The following is a 22,946-nucleotide window of genomic DNA, read 5'->3' as shown; positions in this document are numbered from 1 at the left end:
AAGATTTGAGGATGAATCTTTTCAAGGAAATGGGGAATGATACATGCACAAATGGGGTGAAATTTATTAAAATTCAATCACCAAAGTTGCCAATTTTTAATCTTGGGAAATCAACATACTTGCAATGACTTTTTGGATGGGATCCTTGTAGTTCTAGGTTGATATGTCTCATGGAGTTTGAAGATCTATCTCTTATCTTCGAAATGCATTTTGAATCACTTAATTTTGAGTTCGGGAGCTTAAGTTATGACATTTTTAGTGAAAACTGCGCGAGTAGAATTTCTGAACCAGATTATGACGGGAATTACGAATTTTTGGCTTTTAATTCGAGTTTAAATCATATTGGGTTTGGGTTTTAGGCTTAATTTTTATTATATATGAGTCCAATATTTATTTATCAGCTATTATTATTTTATTATTATTTTATTCCTAATTTTTGATAATTATTAATTATTTTAAGTTATTTAGGAGTTTTATGTTAACAAGAAAGTTTAGTTTAAAACTACTTCTTATTTAGATTAAATTAGAGTTGTAGTATACTTAAGAGTTTTATTTAGATTTATTTAGCTAGCCTATGCATTTGCATTGTACACAATTCATTCAATTCATTATTATTCAACTTCTCTTTTGAGTTTATAAATTCTCTTTGAGTTTTTTTTAAGAATATCTCTTAAGTTTCTTTTAGAAGAGTTTTAACAATCTTTTCAGATTGTGGGGATTATCTTCAAACGTATTCTTGTCAATTTTTCTTTCTTGGAGGGAAAATTAAAGCCAGTTGAAGGGGGTTGTGGATTCTTCGTATTTCCAAGGCTTCTTAGGACTTCTACATACCACGTTCTATCTTTGCATCTATCTTCTTTATTTTCTTTCTTATTGTTCTCATTATAGATTTATTATTCTATTTTAATTATCGAAGTTATTTATTTTAATTGTTTTATCTAACTTGGATTTGATTGTGTTTCAGGTTGTGTCAGAAATCCAAGTTTCTTTTTGAATGTCTAGTGCCCTAAGTCAAATCCGCAAGTTTGACAAACTTTATTATCTGCTTCCACATTCATCCGCCTCATTCTTTATCATTTGGTATCAGGTTTGAGCATTTTAGGTTTTTTTTTTATAAATTGGTTTCTAGCAAACAGCCTCAAAACAATTTTTTTTACCCTAACAGTTTTCAGAAAAAAATATTTTTCAGTGGGTAAAAATTTTTCAAGCAATCTAAAATTTTACATACTATTTTTTGGCACTATTTTAGAGTATAAAAAAATATTTCCCACAAAAAAGTGATTGAAAAATTACAGAAAAATACGAAAAAAGGAAAAAATTTAAAAATATATTCTATAAGTTGAATTTTGTGTCGAAACTTTCCAGATCAGATCTACATTATTTGAGGAGGCTATTGTTTAAATTTCGTGATTTTTGGAAATCAAGAACACCTCAAATAAAGTTTGTCAAGTTGCTTCGCAATTTTTCAGGTTTTCGGGTTTCAGCAATTTTCATTTACTTTTAGCCTTAGGTTTTCATTTTTTTTGCTTTTTATTGTTCCTTTACGCATTCTAACACTTTATTGTTTCTTGTGTTAGTAGGTTAAAGCACGTTGCACATTCTTTCCTTTGTGCGACAGAATTCTTTGATGTCTAGCTGATTTTAGACTCATAGTGCTATTAGGTTTGCTTTGTTAGTTTGATTCTGATACATTTTGATTTATTGATTGTAACACCCCTAACCTGTATCCATTGTCGGAATAGGGTTACAGAGCATTACCAAATTTACAGATTAGACAGGCAGAAATCTCAACATTTCATATCATTTAGCATTCATGTTAAAAACCAATCAAATTTATACATATTGTCTCTAATACGAGCCCTCGAGGCCCAAAATACACCTTAGAAACAAATCGGGACTGAATTGGAAATTCAAAAAATCTTTTAGAAACTTATAAAATAGGGACATTCAAAATAGGGACACACGGCCGTGTCCTAGCTCGTGTCCGTGCCCGTGTAACTCTTTGACTTGTGCCACACGGACAAGCCACATGCCTGTGTGTTAGCCGTGTGAGCATACTGATTTGTGTTCTTTTAAAAGATACAGGGGACACACGACCGCGTCACCTGGCCGTGTGTCACACACGGCTGAGACACACGCCCGTGTCTCTGCCAGTGTGGACGAAAATAGACCATTTTCCAAGCCACATCTCTCACCCAAAAATGACATCAACCTATTCCCAAAAATGCACATATATGCTAGCTATAATCAAGCATCCCAAAACAAACATAAGCAAGCTTTAAACATGTACTATAATCACATACAACCAATATGCCCTTAGGCACCTCAAATGACAATTTAAAAACATGTCAACCATGTATCCAAACTTACCTAAATGACCAAATACATATTTGCATAATTGCACCAAAACCTATCATTTAGATCACTTATCAAGCTCACCCATTTGGTACCACATATACCATTCTAAACCAATCATCAATATACCTATAAGTTTTTCATAACAAAGCACTAAATCACATCAAGATATATAACTTATCTTATATGCATATTCAAATCACATTTTACTTTCCATCATTCAACCATATCAAACACACATTAAATATTATAAGGCCACATATATATATACATCAAAATATACCAAACACCAGCCAAATAAGTGGCTAATCTCAACAAACACTTATATGCCAACATTGGCCAAATTAACTTATACATGCCATTATAACCGAAATTAAATGATCAAAAGTACCAAAAGAGCCGATGGATAGTGTGATATAGCTTTGACAAGCTTCCAACCCGAACGAGCTTCTGAATCACTATAAAACACGAAAAATAACATAGAGTAAGCTTTTAGACTTAGTAAGTTTGTATAACACAGAATTTAACTTACAATTTAACCACAATTTAGGTAAGTAAACCAAAGCATATCATAATTCAATTTGGCCAAAAGCCTAACACATATTCATCAACCAAGTTAGCCACGTAATTCATATAAAAACTGAGAATCATGCATGAGTTCAACAACTATTTAAATTCCATATACATGTAACATCTATACCATGTATCCATATATCATATATAAACCATTTCCATGTAATTCATGTAATTCATGTAAATACCTGTACTATTTCCATTTAGAATATCGTTGGATACGCGGGTAGTACACATGAGGTGTACTGAACTGTAATCCGTCAATTCCTTTACATGTATGCTCATACGAGTTGTAAACGGTAAGGTCCTCCGAGCTGAATAATGGTAAGCTCCTCCGAGTTGAATAACGGTAAGCTCATTCAAGCTGTAATCGGTAACCCTAATGATATGTCATTTGTATCCTACGAATTCCTAAGGTTCAAACAGGACTCGGTTGTTGTACGTCATCGGATATGCAATCGGTATTCATATATGAAAATAATGCAAATCACATACATATAATTCAATTAAAGCATATAATTACACAGTTTAATTACACAAACTTACCTAGACGAGTGTACTAGATACGAAGATGACTAATCCGATATTTTTCCTTTGCCTCGATCTAACTCCGTACGAGGTCTAACCGGATCTATACGAATGAATTAACTCAGTTCAATATAATTCATATTCAATTTAGTCCAACACATATTTTTGGTAAAATTACTATTTTTCCCTATACTTTTAATTCTTTGCAATTTAGTCCCTAGGCTCGAAATATGAAATTCATTCAATTTCATCCCTACGCAAGCCTAGCCGAACTATATAAATGTTTATAGTAGCCCACATATTTCACAAATTTACAAATGTAACCATGAATATCTCACTATTTTCAATTTAATCCCTATTTGGCAATTTCACTAAAAATTCCTTAACAAAAGTTGTTTATCTAACAACAACCATTCATTTTCTATCATCAAACCTCAAAACTCAAGCATGCTAATCAATTGAAAAACCTTAATTCTTTAACAATTTCACAAATTAGTCCTCGAGCTAGCTAGATTAAGATACAACGATCTCAAAAACGTATAGATCATTAAAAACAGGACAAAAATACTTACCAATTGAGTTTGTAAGCTTGGCTTAATATCAAGCTCAAAAAATGGCTTTCTAAATCTCTAATTTTTGTTGAAGAAAGAACATAAAAGATGAAGACTTGATTTTGTTTTATTTATTTTATCTTTAATTACTAATTTCCAAAATTAAACTTAATAACTAAACCAAATTTCAAAATTGCCAAGCCAACATCTTCAACTAACTCATAAATGGTCTAATTACCATAGAAGGACCTCCACTTTAAAGTTCTATTGCTATTAGACACCTTTAGCTATTAGAACACAACTTTTGTGCTTTACGTAATTTAGTCCTTTTTATCAAATTGAGCATGTAAACGGTAAAATTTCTTAACGAAATTTTTATACGGTAATACTATCATGTTGTAGACCATAAAATAAGTAAGGGGAAAACCTATGTTCTTTCTAGTGCTATCACACCCCCAAACTTGAGTTTTTACTTGTCTTCAAGTAAAACAGAAACTAGCAAGGCTACAAAAGTTTTACTAAGGAAAATGATCATTCTAGCAACTTGAACCCTCTAATTTCCCAATGGATGAATCACATTCAGATGAAAGAATATTGCATCGACAATTCATACGCATGAATCAATAAGGTTGCAACTCCATCAATGCTAGCATCATGCTTCAAACCCTAAGTTCTATCTACCATTACAACGTTTATTGTAAAATACTAAGTATTTATATATTATATAAAAAAAATTTCAGAATAAGGGATATCGTTGCATTACTGTACCCTTGTTCCTGAGAAGTAACGATGGGGTGCAACAAACCCATAAGGAGTACATAATTGCACTGAACACACTCATGTAGCGACAGCCTTTGGCTAGAATGATTTTTCCAACGCTTGTATTGGGGTGTTCCCTTTTTAACATTCCCTACTACACCCACTTTGGAGTGTCTCTAATTTATAACTATATATACATATATAAGCAGCTGTAAAAAGTAGATTCATTCAAGATTTAAGGAATGATAGAAATCATCCATTACTAATGCAACCTAATTGATTCATCAAAGAATTGAAGCTGCAACCTTCTTTTAAATTTATCCAACTCATTCATTGATAATTCACATGATTCAAGAATTAAGCATTGAATGTAACAAAAATTTCTGAACAATTTTCATTAACTATAATTAAACCTAGCATGCTTCATTTTCGAAAAAAAAAATTGAAATATGGGTGCATTTCTAAGCCCATGTGCATTCCCCCAAACTTAAAGTTTGCATTGTCCCGAGTGCAGTAACATGAAAATGTAATGATAATAAAAAAATGCAATTACAATGTATACTTATCGAAATAAAACTTACAGCTACATGCAATGCATGAATACTACAACTAAAGCTTAAAATAAACTAACTCAATTATTCCCAACCATCGATGTGGCTGCATGATGTTTCTTTCTCCTCATCTTCTTCTCCTCATTCTTTTTCGTTCTCATTTTCGGCAACTTTTTCTTCTTCAGCAACAACTTCCTCGTCTGCAATAGCAACTTCCTTCTCAACAATAGTGTCCTCTTGATCAGCAAAAATACCACCCTCAAACAAGCTACCAATTTTTCACAGACATTCTTCAATGTCCCTAGATTCCTCTTCTTTCTCATTATCAGAGACCTGGACAATAGGTGGGGATGTGGAAACACGAAAATTTATGTGTTTTTACATGCCCTTTTTAACTTAAAATCATGCTATTTTGGTTAAATTCTTATTGAAAAATAATTAAATATTATAAAATAATTAAATTAAGTTAAAATATGAATATCATGAATTTTAATTAATTTTATAGTTAATTTTGATTAATTTTGACTATTTTTGACAGATTCGCACAAAGGGCGAAAATTGGCTCGACAGACAATGCTCGAAGAATAAAACCGACAGACAATGCTCCAAAAATGTGTGTTAATTAATAATATAATTAATTTTAATTTATTCCCAATTTAATTTGGTCTAAATAAATTATTATTAATTAATTATGGAAAAAAAGGTCTAGTTGAATTGCATTGGTTGAACCAAATCTAGTGAACCGAACCAGCCACCAATTGGGCTGCCAGAACTGTCCATATGCTGACCTAAATCAGCATTTTAGCTGACTAATTAAGCTTGCAAAGAAGCCTTTGAAGAACTTTCAACCTTGCATTCAAACCCCTCCAAAAAATGTGGCTTTATGGATTTGCCCTAGGCTATTTTTAGCAAAGTTGAATTTTTCAACTTTGCCATGTGCGTGGCCAGCCAAGGGGGGTCTCTTTGGCTGATGGAATTTTCTATTTTTATCAGCCACAATCAGCTATAAAAGCCACCCCTTGCTGATCATTCAACTCATCCCTCACACTCTCATTCTCTCTTCTTCTCTCTCACTTTCTCTCAACTTTTCCTTCCCATTTTCTCTTTTGTTCAAGTGTCGATTTCTTCTCTTGGGAAAGAGGTCCTCATCAGCCATTTTTGAGCAGCAATTAAAGTGTTCATAAGCCACCTTGATAGCCTAGGACAACGAAGAAATCAGTCAAGCCATGGAGAAACACCGAATTTGCTTCTTGTTCCCTATCTCTTTAAATTTCATTGTTGTTTTAACAAACATGTTTATGGATATTTACGCTATTGAAATGGTTATTTTAATCAATCTAGCTTGAATTTAATCCGTGTTGGGTTGATTATATTTTGCCTGCTTGAATTATTAAAATTGTGTTTGTGCTGTTATAGGCCTCGGTAAGATGCTTGATTAAGTAAAATCATGCCTAAGTTATTCTTGCAATATTAATTGTTAGATAAATAATGAATTAATTATTAAATCGTATTGAAATTGTAATTAATCGACACAATACTTAATCAGTGCTTGTTTATTCTTCTAAGGTAGTTGAAGTTAATTTAGCATTGTATTTGGCGATACATATGCCTTGAATAACTTGCAAGATTATTGTGACTAAATTGTTTCAAGGTAGAAATACTCTGTTACCTAACTTGATCTTTTATATGCTTGTGAAGATTGAATAATCGCTTGGATTGACATTGAAAAATGTTCAAGAGATTGATTATTTTTTATACGAACACGCCCCGGGAACGTACTTGGATCAGCCCATTAGGCATCATTTGCAAACTCTTGCACACTGAACTAGCTCGTTCTAGCTCAATGGAGCTCAATTCGGCTAGATGCTAGCTCATTGAGCTTAATTCACTTTTATTTAATTTCATGCATTTTTAATTTGCTGGAATAAATTAAATGAGTTAGTTTATTAACTTTAGTTCAGCTCAAATAAGTGTTAGTAATTAATTTTAGTTTAGCTTAAAAAAGTGTTAGTAATTAATTTGTTTAAATCTGGACAGATTTCATTATTTGTGTTTAATGTGTTTCATGCATGATTTTAATATGTTTTAGTTATTACATAGCATAAATAAGCCTGATTCATTACATTTAATTAATGTGTCTTGTTTTTTATTTAATATGTCTAAATTCAGCAAAATTTATGAGCAGGTTTATTGACTAAGTTGCTGCCAATTTAATATGTCTTAATCTATCTTTAATTTGTAGTTGCATGTACATATCTTGGACAACACCTATGCATGTACTATGAATTAATGGTTGAATTTAATTACTGCAGGTACAATGCATGGACGGAACCCTTAATTGAGCTGATTATTCAGGTAATTCCAGTAGCCTTTTCGTGGACATCAAGGGCCAAAGGAGCTGCTGATTGACTTCCCCAAGCTGACCGTTTAAGTCTCCAAGGCAGCCTTAAAAGTTTTCATAATCTGCACTTTCCGTTCACATTACAAGGCTGTCTAGAATTTTGTTTTCACACAAACAAGGCTATTTGAATTCGTTTTCATACTTGGGTGACCATTACAATACCCAAGCTGCCAATTAAAGCTACTAAATTATTCAGCTGAACAAGGAACTTCAATTAAATCCATTCAAGCACCTAGGCCGAATCTACCAAGACATTTCAGCTCACCATCCTTCCATTAATGCCCAGCTGAATGGACTCTATCTAGAAGCTGATTATTGAGCCTTCCAAGATAAGAAACTTTCCAAGGATGTTCTAGGAAGCTTCATGGAATTTTCCAGCCTATTTATCTTTAATTTTGCTGACCATTCAGCATCTTTGCTTGTCCATTCGACTAGCCAATGTCATGGCTATAAATAGTAGATTATTTTCATTATAAAAGGACTTTTGACTTTTGGTCATTTTGTGAATGAACTTTGTTCAAAGAGTGAGTTTTCTCCTCTCTAAATTTGTACGAGTTTCGATCTGACATATCTAGTGTGCTAGAGGCATCAATCGTTCTCTTTCGAACTTGTCACCTTATTTTGGTGGCGTTCAACCCTTCTATAAATTTCGTAAACCCATCTTGAACCGAATAGAAAACGGGGTGACACTCTTTAGTGTTGAATCGTTTCTGGTGTTTAAGCTCACTTATCCATCCCCACCGAATATCCTATATTTTATCTTTATTAGTTTATCGTTAAACCGAGCCAAAGAAACTAACCATCTTCCTCAATCACCTTGTTGCCAAACCTATCCATATCCTACTTAACCTTTTGTACAGCTATATCCATCACTTTACTTCATATTTTAGCCGATTACAAACACACCATTCCTTTGGTACAAAGTTCCTCGTTGACGATCAGGCAACTACGTGAAATGACTCGATCAACCTGAGCTGACTCGCATCATTTGGTATCAGAGCTACTAAAACGATGAGCGCCGACATTCGTATCAAGCTCGGAGTAGGTTCGTAACATGAAAAAAAATCAAGTTGTATTTTATTCTTCTTGAATTCATTATATTGTATTTGAAGTGTTAAAAGAAAAAAAAAGTTACGAAAATTAAAAAAAAACGAAAAGTATAAAAAAAAGAAAAAAGTGAAAAGTCTTGCGAGTTTTATTTTGTTTCATCTCTTACTATTTTCGATCATCCGTTCATTCTACCATTTCTTCTACCCCCCCAAAATGCCACACATACTTTGATTTTTATTTTCCTTGTTTCAGCCTACCCTATACACCCTAACGTTATCCTTTGCACCCATTTGAAGCCGACCCTCTAAGCCGCAATAAGTCTTTTTGAAACAAAATACGAATTCACGAGAGTGAGACGAGCAGAAAAAAGGCATGAGTGGTGAGTACATTAGAGCGAGCAAAAGCCTAAAAGAGAGTTGAAACACGAGAGTTAGTGAATTTTTTCTTTGTGAGCGAACTTGTGAGGTTTGTGGTAAGGTATTTATTTTCTTTATTTTGTTTAACACTTTTCTTGTCATTACTTAATCATGTCTCGAGAAACCTTTTCGGTTGATGAATTTCAGTATTTGGTGAACGAGATGGGCCGAATGCTTGAAAGGAAGCTAGGTCCATTAAAAAGATGTTTAGACCGACTAGAGGAAAAAGCCTGACAGAAACAAACTCTACCGAGTCGAGAAACGGAGTTGAGATCATCACGACGATGTACATCCAAAGATTGTTCGCTATGAAATTCTTATCGAGATTCCTACTCGTCAAGGAATTTGAGAAAAAGAAAAGAATCTTTGAGCTTGCGACTTCTCGATATGACGAACGAGAAATGACGTGACCACGCCCCATGGCTCTTCAAGTACTAGTTTCGCACCCATTGAGCTTCAAAAAGGACCAATGACCCAAGCTCGATCTAGGCGCCTTCAAGAAGCTGTTTCGGCTATATTTCTTAAACTTTGGAAGGAGAATCAACTCATTGATGATGGTGAAGCTCGAGTCAACTCCTTGAAGAATCCATGCACCGTAGTGCAAGCTGACTTTAGCTCAATTTCAGCTCCCTGGACTACACTGAGCTCAAATAAGCTCATTTTAGCTCATTTTAGCTCGTTTGAGCTCAATTTACCTTATTTTCAGCTCGTTTCTTTTATCATTTAAATAAATTAAGTATTGGCTTTAATTTATTCAATTTCATATAGCTCATGACCGAATTTCACAGCTCATGACCGAATTTCCTAGCTCAAATTAGTTCATTAATTATTTCACATCTTTTTGAGCTAGCCGAATTTAATTACTAGCTAGACATTTATTTAAGTGTTTTTAATTTGTCCTAACATATTATTTAATTTGTCTACATGCTGCTTTGTCCAAGATCAGCTGAATCTATAACTATTTAAATTGTTTAAATTCCTTGCAGGTTCAGCGAATGTGAAAGGGAACAATTAAGGTTGATTCATGCACTGTTCGGTTCAATGGATGGCATTTAAAGGAGCACATGCATTTGGGACGTTCATGCAAGAGGGAGTTGCTGAATTTTCATGTATTTAAAGATTCATGGATCGTATTTAAGGAGGAAAATACATTGGGACGTTTCATGCCTGATTCATGCATTTTCAAGATGGCATTCAAGTATTTCAGGCACATTAAGGCTCATTCGGCCAAGGGAGATGTATGAGCATTAAAGGGCTGCACATTCATGGAATTATGGAGATTCTTCAAGGTTAAGGATGCATGAATCCATCAAGTGAAGCATCATGATGGTTCGGCCAAATTCATGTACCCTCTTCAAGCATGAACCGAATTTTAATGCTTTTTGTGTGAACATGTTAAATACCTATGTGAACAGAATTTAAGTTAGTGTGAACAACATAGATGCCGAATATGAATAGGCATTTTAGGTCTATAAATAGTTTACTCATCTTTGTAAAAAAGGTTAGACATTTTTTATTATCAAAACTTGATTGTGAGGTTTCCTCCTATCCTATTTCGTTTGAGTCTCATTATGACTTATCTAGCTAGCTAGTGGCGTCAACCCGACTCTTTGAACTTATCACCATCCTGGTGTGGCGTTCATCCACCTTTTTATACCTTTTATTCTTACTTCTTCATAAGTAACGGGTCAAGGTCCATCTTCGATATTCCATTTATCCCACCTTAAGCAATATAAGTCTCGGGACAATACTTCACATAGCATTGAATCGATCTTGACGCCTGAGTTCGTATTTCCATTCCATTTTTATTTATCAATCTATAAGTTATTTTCTTTGCTAAACCAAAATCTATCCAACATCAAACCAAGCCATCTTTTGAACCCATTTTAACTACTTCTTATTATTCAACCTAACTCTATTGATCTACAAAATTGAATGACACTTCTCGTCGACGATCAGGCAATCAAGTGAATCGACTCAATCAACCGAGCCGAATCACATCAAGAAATCACGAGTTATTCCTTGTATGCTTCAATGAAGTCCTTCCCGAAAGATTGTTCCCAAAGAAATAGATGAGAAGCCTACGAAAATAGTTTCTCTTGCTTTGAGCCAAACGATTATCTTTTTGATTCTTTTGTATTGTCCTCACATTGTAATAAAAACAAAGAGGAAGAAAAAGAAAAAGAAAGTGAAAAAGAAATAGAAAACGAAAAAGAAAAAGAAATTGCAAGCAAAAAAGAAATCGAAAAAGTGGGAGAAAAAGAAAACAAAGAAAAGAAAATTGAAAAAGCAATTGAGATTGAGAAAAAAATTGAAAAAGAAAAATATGTTGAAAAAGAAACGAGAGAAAATGAAGATAGTGATCGAGAACAAGAAAAAGAGAACGAAATTTTAACTAACCCCTGTGATGTTTGCTTTTTTTTTGTTCCTTCTTTTCAGGTTCCGAGAAATCCCTGTGACGATTATCAACTTCAATATCTTCCTAACGATCGACGTTTTTGCATGACCGAAAAAGGTAAGGATGAAGTTGAAATCGAACCACACGAGCTTGAAGGTAAGATAGGTAAGGAACACTTAGCACTTGAATTTCCACTATCTTCCTTGAATGTGGGTAGATATAATATCAAAAACTTCATCTTTGTAAAAGCTCCGTGCCAAAAAGTGGTTGATTTTCCTTCATCGATTAGTGTTGTAATCTCAAAAGGTAGTGAGACGAGCTTTTCCAAAACAAATCTTTGCGTTGACAAGTTTAAAGGTGAAGTTGTGTTCAATCGACAATTGTGAAACTCGATTCTGCATAACAACGAGTTTTCATATAAACATCTCAATTTAAATAATTGTGGTGATTCTGTGAGTCCTTTAGTACTTTGTTTGAAATCCTCGAGTTTTTGCAAATTTAGTTTGAAAGAAGTAAAGAGATTTGAACATTTGTTTCTGTAGACACAAAAATCCTTTTAGGTTGACAAGTTTGGTTTAATGAACTCTTTGCTACACTTTGGCATGAATAATCAAAATCAAGTTTTTAAACTCGAAATCTATTTTGGTACATTTTGTGGGAAAATCAAGCATCATCGATTATGTGCGAACAATTTCTATTGTTTTGATACTTGGTTGTTGAATAAGGAAATGAGGTATGATAAATTTGATTTCAATTTAAATTCATTCCTTAATCCATTTCTGTGGTTGTACCTGAAGTTCGTATTTCATTTCGACAAGGTTAATTCAGCTACGAAGCTTTGACTAGACTACATTTCCGAGGAGAGAAGGTTTGTATTAAATGGAAAAGGTAAAATCAACCCTTATTCTTCTGCTTATAAAGGTAATATGCTTGAAACTTTTGAAACATTTTTGTACTCCTCGGATAGTGACAAAGATCGTGTTGATGATTTAGTTTTTGTAAAACACTTAGATCGAAACGTGCTTGCCCGTCCTATTTTTCTTATTGATGATCTATTTGTTTTGATGGTTGATAAAAATATTATTGTTTTTGATAATTGATATGATGCACATGTAAGTGAATCTATAGTCCATCGACTAATGCATGGTATGATTGTGCAACTCTGAGAACCGTGTGAACCTTTTCAAATACCTATTTGTGATGATTACGTTTACCATTTGATTTATTACTCGTGACTTATTCATGGTTTGTGGAAACAATTTGAGACGTTTGAATGCCTTAAAACATGTCCATTTTTGTTTCGAATATTTGATGAGGCATTGGCGAGTAAATTAGCTTGTTTGCATGGTAATCTGAATCTGTCCATTCGCATGCATTACATTTGTCTTGTTATGCTCGGATTGCAAACTTGTTTGCATTGCTTTTTGCTAATTCATGGTTATTCTTTTCAGTTGACTCAATTTCCATTCGTCCCGTTCGACCGAGGAAAGCCGAGTAAAAGGAGTTATGATCGAGTGATCCAACGGTTCGACTTGAGGACAAGTCATTCTGAAGAAGGGGAAATGATACGACCACGCCCCGGGAACGTACTTGGATCAGCCCATTAGGCATCATTCGTAAACTCTTGCACGTGAACTAGCTCGTTCTAGCTCAATGGAGCTCAATTCGGCTAGATGCTAGCTCATTGAGCTTAATTCGCTTTTATTTAATTTCATGCATTTTTAATTTGCTGGAATAAATTAAATGAGTTAGTTTATTAACTTTAGTTCAGCTCAAATAAGTGTTAGTAATTAATTTTAGTTCAGCTTAAATAAGTGTTAGTAATTAATTTGTTTCTGGACAAATTTAATTATTTGTGTTTAATGTGTTTCATGCATGCTTTTAATATGTTTTAGTTATTACATAGCATAAATAAGCCTGTTTCATAACATCTAATTAATGTGTCTTGTTTTTGATTTAATATGTCTAAATTCAGCCGAATTTATGAGCAGGTTTATTGACTAAGTTGCTGCCAATTTAATATATCTTAATCTATCTTTAATTTGTAGTTGCAGGTACATATCTTGTGATGCGAACCGGCTCGGTGATGTGAGTCGAGTCGTTGATGTGCCCGATTGTAAAATAGAGAAGTATCGCTCGATTCTAAAATGTGGTTTGAATGTTGGCTAAATATGGAGTAAGGTTTCAAAAATTGGTTCAAGAGAGTTAAGTTTGAAATGTATAGGTTTCGGTAAACAAGAAAATAATAAGAATGGAACGGTGTGGAGGAAATAGATCAAAATGGACTTAAGGTCAAGAAGGAATCAGTACTAAAATGGAGTACTAACTCGATTCTTATAAAAACACTTAAAGGTGGTGGAAAGGACCTTAACCCGCTAACTATAAGAGTTAGAAACCAAAGGTATCAAATGGTTGAACGCCACAGGCGAGATTTGAGTGATAAGTTCGAAGAAACAAGGAAGACGCCACTAGCAAGCTAGATAAGTCTACTTGAGTCTAAAACGAAATAAGAGAGTTGAAAAACTCACAAAATGTATAAACATTAATCAAAGGTTCAAAAGTCCTTTTACAATGAAAATAAACAACTATTTATAGCTAAAACAAGGGCTAGCCAAATAGTCATCTAATTTCAGCTTTTAATTAGCTGAAATTTCTAGAAAAATTCAAGAAAATTCCAGGAAACTTCTCCAGCAAAGAAAACATCTTTGGACAGCTTCTAGAGTGTCTAAATGCAGCTAGAATTAATTGGGATGCATAGGAACTGATTGGCTTTCTTGAGGACGTCTAAGGACAGCTTCTAGATGCCTAGGAGGTGCCAAAATTAATTGAAAGACATTGGGAGCTGATTGGCCATGTCTATGTTTAGCCAAGTGCTTAAATGAGCTCCTTTAATCCTGCCTTGAGGAGCTGAATGTGCAGCAGCATTTTAATGGGAGTTTTGGAGCACTAACAGCCCAAATAATGTGAATGGATGAACACCACTAGCCTCTAAGTGTGAAAGGACGAAATTGATCAGCCACCAGCTGAATGGACTCCATTGAAAAGCCTTGTCCATTGAATTCTTTGAATAGCCACTTGTAGAAGCTCAACACAGCAGGTGGAGTTTTAATTAAGCTCATTGTCCATTGAGCTCCACGGATAGTCGTATGGAAAAGAGGAATCATCAGCTCCATCAATGTTGTTTCATGCGTGTACCTGCAGCAATTAAATTCAGCCAATTAATCAGGTTAAGACAAATTAAATTCGGCTGCAACTTAGACAATAAACCTACTAATAAATTCGGCTGAATTCAGACATATTAAATCAACAATAAGACACATTAATTAGATGTAATGAGATAGACACATTTATGCTATGTAATAACTAAAACATATTAAAACTTGCATGGACACATTTAACATAAATAATTAATTTTGTCCAGATTTAAACAAATTAAACACTAACAATTATTGAGTTGAATTAACTAATTTAACTAACTCAAATAATTTATTCCAGCAAATAAAATTAATGAGCTGAAAATAAATTAAACCGAGCTCAAACGAGCTAAATTAAGCTCATGTGAGCTGAATTAAAATTAGGTGAGCTGAACCAAGGACATGGCCGGGGCGGGGTCGTATCATTCCCCCTTCGTCGAAGTGACTTGTCCTCAAGTCGAGGCGTTGGTTCACTCGAACATAGCTCTTTTTACCCGGCTTTCCTCGCTCGAATGGTACGGATGGAAATTGAATCAACTGAAATGAATACCCACGAGTTAGCAAAAAGTGTTTCAAACAAATTTGTAATTCACATGTAGGCATAACAAGACAAGTAAATCGCATGCGAGTGGACAGTTTCAAAACAACATGTTGACAATCATGCAAACAAATTGATTTACATGCCAATGCCTCATCAAATATTCGAAACAAAAATGAACATGTTCTAAGGCATTCAAATGTCTCAATTTTTTTCCACAAGTCATAACCAGAATGTGAATAATGGGTCAAAAGATAGACATAATAATCACAAACAGGTATTTGAAAAGATTCATATGATTCATGAATTGGCTTGGTTGGACGTTGCAATTTCTGTTTAATCATATGGTCGTCAACAAAGTTACGATGCTCAAAAAAAAATCTTTTTATCAACAACCAAAATAGATAGATGATCATCAAGCAAAATGGAACAACTAAGCACAAAATGATCTAAGTGTTTTACAAAAGTTAAATCTTCAACACGATTTTGAACACCATTTGAGGAGAACAACAACGTTTCAAGACTTCCAAGGGTCTTACCTTTATGAGCAGAAAAATAAAGATCGTTTTTACCTCGCTCGATTAACACAAACCTTCTCTCCTTGGAGATATAGTGTAGTCGAAGCTTCGTGGTGGAATTAACCTTTTCCAAACGAAACGCGAACTTCACATACAACTAAAGAAATTGTTTAAGGCACGAATACAAATTGAAGACAAACTGGGCAAATTTTGTTACCTTATTCAAAAACCAAGTATCAAAACTATAGATAATATTCGCACGAAATTTAAGATGCTTTATTTTTCCATAAATTGAACCAAAACAAATTTCGGGTTTAAACACTCAAGTTTGATTACTTATGATCGAATATAATGAAAACTTTTTGCTGAGCAACAATTCACAACTGTTAAAAGAATAAGGATTAAACATCAATATATTCAAACAATCATTCCTTACAAAAATCTTTCGAACAAACAGAGGGATCCACAAAATTTCATCACATTGATTGAAAGAATTCATGTAGCAATCAATCAAAACCAATCAAATTAATCATTTTGCATGAATACTTTTTATCACACTCAACCATCATGTTTTGCTGACTTAAAGTTGGTGTAATGCCATCATCATCCACAACATGCAATTTGAGGTGATTTGAATCAACATGGAACAAATGATGAGAAGGGCACTCCAAGACGCTAATCAGATCAAAGTCAGCAAATCGATTCAACCTATAGCAACTAGGAAAAGAATTATAATGGTTTTCGTCAAGTTCATAGGCACACTTATCAATAGAATTCAAGAAGTTCCAATATGATTGAATCTTAAAAGATACATTACCTTGCTTTCCTTGAAGGTTTGGATGAATGATTTCTTGCAATTGAACGTGATGTGACTCAATAGGAAACAAATGATGATTAGAGTATTGCAAGACACTTTTCAGAACAGAGTCATCAATTCGCTTCAAGGTTAAACAAAAAAACAAATGTTTTAAAGGACTTTCTTTAAGACAAACAAAATGGACGAATTTGTCAAAAGAAACCAAACCACAATTAGATTGAACATCACAAGGTTTCTTACCTGACTTACCTTCGAATTTTTGAAAGGTAGTCACATCATCCAACTTACCTTTTTCAATCAATTGAAATCGTCATTCGTTGGGTCGGTAATGAAGTTGGAACCAATCCATGGGTTGAATTTTGCAAGCTTGAAACGAAGAAGAATCAAAAGGCAAACTCAAATGGGGGTTAGCAAAAATATTCCTTACTTTTTCTTGATTCCTTTCTTCACTCATTTCTTTTGCAAATTTTTTTTCCTTTTCACTCGATTTCATTTCAAGCTCTCTTTCTTTTCCACTTTCGTTTTCTTTTATTTTTTTTTCAATTTCTTTTTCAATATCTTTCTCCTTTTCACTCACTTTTGTTTTTGAATTCTCATCTTAATCTTTTTCTTTTTCATTTCGTTCAATTTCCTTTTCAATGTTTTTTTCTCGCTCACATTCTTTTACAACCAATTTTTTCAATTTGATTTGGCCCTCATGGACTTGTTCCGGTGTGAGCAGCGCTAAGGTGATTTTCCTTCTTTGATGCTAGAAGGAATACCTATTGGTACGATCATCGTGAGTGACCTTACAATCCGATTGCGATGGGTCTCCTAGCAACAAATGGCAGGCTTGAATAGGCACCACATCGCAAACAACTTTGTCTTGGTATCTACCGATGGAAAAGGCAACACGCACTTGTTGAGTAACCTCAAATTCGCCTTTGTCGTTAAACCATCACAGCTTATAAGGTTGGGGATGCTTGGTAATAGGTAAGCCAAGTTTTTCCACCATTCTAGTGCTGGCCACATTTGAATTACTTTCACCATTAACAATGATGCAACAGACTTTATCATGGACACGGCATCGAGTGTGAAACAGATTCTCACGTTGCGGTTTGATCTCCAATCTTTGAAGGATTGAACTCTTTTCGGTGTCAACAATAGCATGTGTCAAATCTTCTTTATCTTTGGCGAATGGTACTTGGAGTTCTACTTCTTGTATTTGCCGGAATTCAGACCGCATTCTCCTTTGCATTTCTCGCTTCCACTTTTGGAAATCAAATTCAGAAAATTCTTCGGACATGTTTCAACAAAATGTTGAAAACAAAAGATAAATTAGAAAGAAAAAAATAATCCTCACCACAAAATCTCACAAGTTCTCTCGCAAAGAAAATAATAAATGGCTCTCCACTCGTGTTTCACTCTTATTTTGGCTTTTATCTTTATGTATTTTCACACATGCCTTTTACCACTCGATCTGCCTCTCAAACTTCGTAATCGACTCGTTTAGACTTCTAGCAGGCCTAAAGGGTCGGCTTCAAAGGGGTTCACAAAGGTAGTCGATGTAAGGAGTGCAAGGAAGGCTGAAAAGAAAAAAATAAAAAGGATGGTGCTAAATGTGGCGATTGACTTGTGTTCGGTAGAAAAGCACTTTCAAATTGGGAAAACTATGAACGCCTTCAAAACAGATTCTTTCTTCTTCTTTTTTTGCAACTTTTCAACATTTTCTTCCCCGAAATTTTTCTTTCCTTTTTTTTTCGAATTTCATTTTTTTAAATTTTTTTAATTCAATACAATGGAAAGCTAAATACAAATGAAAAAAAGTACACCTTGAATTTTTTTTTCAAATTTTTTTCAATTTTTTTACAATGACTTACTCCGGCAACTTCACGAACGTCCGTACTCCTCGATTTTAGCTAGCTCTGATACCAAATGATGCGAACCGGCTCGATGATGTGAGTCGAGTCGTTGATGTTCCCGATCATAAAATAGAGAAGTATTGCTCGATTCTGAAATGTGGTTTGAAAGTTGGCTAAATATGGAGTAAGGTTTCAAAAATTGGTTCAAGAGAGTTAAGTTTGAAATGTATAGGTTTCAACAAACAAGAAAATAATAAGAATGGAATGGTGTGGAGGAAATAGATAAAAATGGACTTAAGGTCAAGAAGGAATCAGTACTAAAATCGAGTATTAACCCGATTCTTATAAAAACACTTAAATGTGGTGGAAAGGACCTTGACCCACTAACTATAAGAGTTAGGAACCAAAGGTATCAAATGGTTGAACGCCACATTCAGGATTTGAGAGATAAGTTTGAAGAAACAAGGAAGACGTCACTAGCAAGCTAGATAAGTCTACTTGAGTCTAAAACGAAATAAGAGAGTTGAAAAACTCACAAAATGTATAAACATTAATCAAAGGTTCAAAAGTCCTTTTACAATGAAAATAAACAACTATTTATAGCCAAAACAAGGGCTTGCCAAATAGTAATCTAATTTCAGCTTTTAATGAGCTAAAATTTCCAGAAAAATTCAAGAAAATTCCAGGAAACTTTACCAGCAAATAAAATGTCTTTGGACAGCTTCTAGAATGTCTAAATACAGCAGGAATTAATTGGGATGCATGAGAACTGATTGGCTTTCTTGAGGACTTCTAAGGATAGCTTTTAGATGCCTAGGAGGTACCAAAATTAATTGAAAGACATTGGGAGCTAATTGGCCTTGTCTATGTTCAGCCAAGTGCTTAAATGAGCTCCTTTAATCTTGCCTTGAGGAGATGAACGTGCAGCAGCATTTTAATAGGAGTTTTGGAGCATGAACCGCCCAAATAATGTGAATGGATGAACTCCAATAGCCTCTAAGTGTGAAAGGACGAAATTGATCAGCCACCAGCTGAATGGACTCCATTTGAATAGCCACTTGGAGAAGCTCAACACAGCATCTGGAGTTTTAATTAAGCTCATTGTCCATTGAGCTCCACGAATAGTCATATGGAAAAGAGGAAACATCAGCTCCATCAATGTTGTTTCATGCATGTACCTGCAGCAATTAAATTGAGCCAATTAATCAAGTTAATACAAATTAAATTCGGCTGCAACTTAGACAATAAACCTGCTCATAAATTCGGCTGAATTCAGACATATTAAATCAACAATAAGACACATTAATTAGATGTAATGAGATAGACACATTTATGCTATGTAATAACTAGAACATATTAAAACTTGCATGGACACATTTACCATAAATAATTAATTTTGTCCAGATTTAAACAAATTAAAGACTAACAATTATTGAGCTGAATTAACTAATTTAACTAACTCAAATAATTTATTCCAGCAAATAAAATTAATAAGCTGAAAAGAAATTAAACCGAGCTCAAACGAGTTAAATTAAGCTTATTTGAGTTGAATTAAAATTAGGTGAGCTGAACCAAGGACATGTCCGGGGCGGGGTCATATCATCTTGGACGGCGCCTATGCATGTACTATGAATTAATGGTTGAATTTAATTGCTGCAGGTACATTGCATGGACAGAACCCTTAATTGAGTTGATTATTCAGCTAATTCCAATAGTCTTTTTGTGGACATCAAGGGCCAAAGGAGCTGCTAATTGACTTCCCCAAGCTCACCGTTTAAGTCTCCAAGGCAGCCTTAAAAGTTTTCATAATGGTGCACATTCCGTTCACATTACAAGGCAGTCCAGAAATTTTTTTTCACACACACAAGGCTGTTTGAATTCGTTTTCATACTTGGGTGACCATTACAATACCCAAGCTGCCAATTAAAGCTCCTAAATTATTCAGCTAGACAAGGAACTTCAATTAAATCCATTCAAGCACCTAGGCCGAATCTACTAAGACATTTCAGCTCACCATCCTTCCATTAATGCCCAGCTAAATGGACTCCATCTAGAAGCTGACTATTGAGCATTCCAAGCTAAGAAACTTCCCAAGGACGTTCTAGGAAGCTTCATAGAATTTTCTAGCCTATTTAGCTTTAATTTTGCTGACCATTCAGCATCTTTGCTTGTCCATTCGGCTAGCCAATGTCATGGCTATAAATGGTTGATTATTTTCATTGTAAAAGGACCTTTGACTTTTGATCATTTTGTGAATAAACTTTGTTCAAAGAGTGAGTTTTCTCCTCTCTAAATTTGTACGAGTTTTTATCTGACTTATCTAGTGTGCTAGTGGCGTCAATCGTTCACTTTCGAACTTATCACCTTATTTTGGTGTGGCGTTCAACCCTTCTACAAATTCTGTAAACCCACCTTGAACTGAATAGAAATCGAGGTGACACTCTTTAGTGTTGAATCGTTTCTGGTGTTTAAGCTCACTTATCCATCCCCACCGAATATACTATATTTTATATTTATTAGTTTATCCTTAAACCAAGCCAAACAAATTAACTATCTTCCTCAATCTCCTTGTTGCCGAACCTATCCATATCCTATTTAACCTTTTGTGCACCTATATCCATCACTTTACTTCGTATTTTAGCTGATTACAAACAAACCATTCCTTTGGTACGATACTCTTCATCGACGATCGGGCAACTACGTGAAATGACTCGATCAACCCGGGCCGGTTCGCATTAAATTTAACAAGTATGTATGAGCAGTAGTTAGCAAATTACCGAGTTGCTGTGAATTTGTTCGTAGCAGTATAAACATATGTTTAATAATTCTAAGTTAAAGGAATGTAATTAATCCAACACAATTATTTCATCTTGATTAAACCTTATTTGAAATCGTGCATTAGAACTTTTTTATTTTTAATTTTTTTACTTAGTTTTTAACGCTTAGTTTTTAATCATCTTTAAACCAAAATATTTTCCATCACCAAAGTGTTTTAACATTAATTTCATAAATATTCCTTTTTACAGTCCCTGTGGGTGTGATAACTCGACATTTACTTGTCACTTTATTACTTGTTGCAATTGTGTACACTTGCATATTTTTATCGTTACAAGTTTTTTGTGCTGTTGCCGGGGACTGTTTTTAAAAAAAAGCCATTAGTTGTGAATCTATTTTTACATTTTGGTTTATTTATTTTCCTGTTTAAATCTTTACTTACTTAATCTTTTTGTGATTATTTTAGGTGTTTATGAGTATTGACCAGATTATCGACTTACTCCCTGTGGACTCTAAAATAGAACGAAACTTTTGACAGTGAAGAAGACAAGCGAACTAGAGAAGGACCGAAGAGATAAACTTTGAAAATATGAATCAAGGAAATGGAGCAAACCTTGCTCAGAATCCTATCCTTATTGCTGAAGATAGGGATAGAGCTTTACGACAGTATGCCGTGCCAGTATTTAATGGTCTTAATCCGGGTATTAGGAGACCCAAAATCGAGGCACAACAATTTGAGCCGAAGCCAGTCATGTTCCAAATGCTTCAGACTGTGGGCCAATTCAGTGGAATGCCTACTGAAGATCTTCATCTTCACTTAAGGCTATTTACGGAAGTGAACGATTCTTTCAAGTTAGTCGAAGTATCAGAAGATGCATTACGACTGAAGCTGTTACCATATTCGCTAAGGGACAGAGATCGTGCCTGGTTGAACTCATTGCCGCTGAACTTTATTTCTACATGGTAAGAGTTAGCCAAGAGATTCCTCATGAAGTATTTCCCGCCGAGCAAGAATGTCAAGTTAAGGAATGAGATTACTGCCTTTCAACAAATGGATGACGGGTCCTTGTATGAGGCATGGGAAAGGTACAAAGAGTTATTACGAAAGTGCCCTCATCATGGAATCCCACATTGCATTCAACCTAAGACATTCTATAATAGTCTCAACGTTCACACGGGGATGGTAGTGGATGCCTCTGCTAATGGTGCTCTCCTTTCTAAGTCTTATAATGAGGCTTACGAAACTATTGAGAGGATTGCCAACAACAATTATCAATGGCCAACCAATCGAGCAGCGTCAGGAAGACGAGTCGTTGGAATACATGAAGTGGACGCTTACTTCACTCGCATCTCAAGTATCTTCAATATTCTCAATGCTTAAGAATCTTACCACTAATGGGTCTAACAGTTTTGCGGCCCAACCACCTAACTAATTTGAGAATATATCCTGTGTGTATTGTGGGGAAGGACATTTGTTTGAAGAATGTCCATCGAACCCCGAATCCGTATATTACATTGGTAACCAAACCAAAACCGAGGGAGGCAAGGATTGCAATCCAACTTTTATAACTCATCGTGGCGAAATCATCCGAATTTTTCCTGGAGTAACCAAGGGGCTGGAACCAGTAACACTTACGCCCAACCTACATTTGAAGGATGTATGATGTCTATTTTTACTAAC

General features: G+C 34.5%; 1 non-coding gene across 1 annotated transcript; it reads right to left on the bottom strand.

Annotated features, from left to right (window-relative positions):
• Positions 1-22,283: 22,283 nt before the first annotated feature.
• LOC128042782 (small nucleolar RNA R71) lies at positions 22,284-22,390 on the bottom strand. The gene has a single exon (XR_008198293.1). It is a non-coding gene; the product is annotated as a small nucleolar RNA R71 (small nucleolar RNA).
• Positions 22,391-22,946: the final 556 nt, after the last annotated feature.

This window comes from Gossypium raimondii, chromosome 7 (assembly GCF_025698545.1).
Source record: "Gossypium raimondii isolate GPD5lz chromosome 7, ASM2569854v1, whole genome shotgun sequence".
Lineage (NCBI taxonomy): Eukaryota > Viridiplantae > Streptophyta > Magnoliopsida > Malvales > Malvaceae > Gossypium > Gossypium raimondii.
Note: the sequence above shows the minus strand (reverse complement) of the source record. Positions and strands in the feature narration are given on the sequence as shown.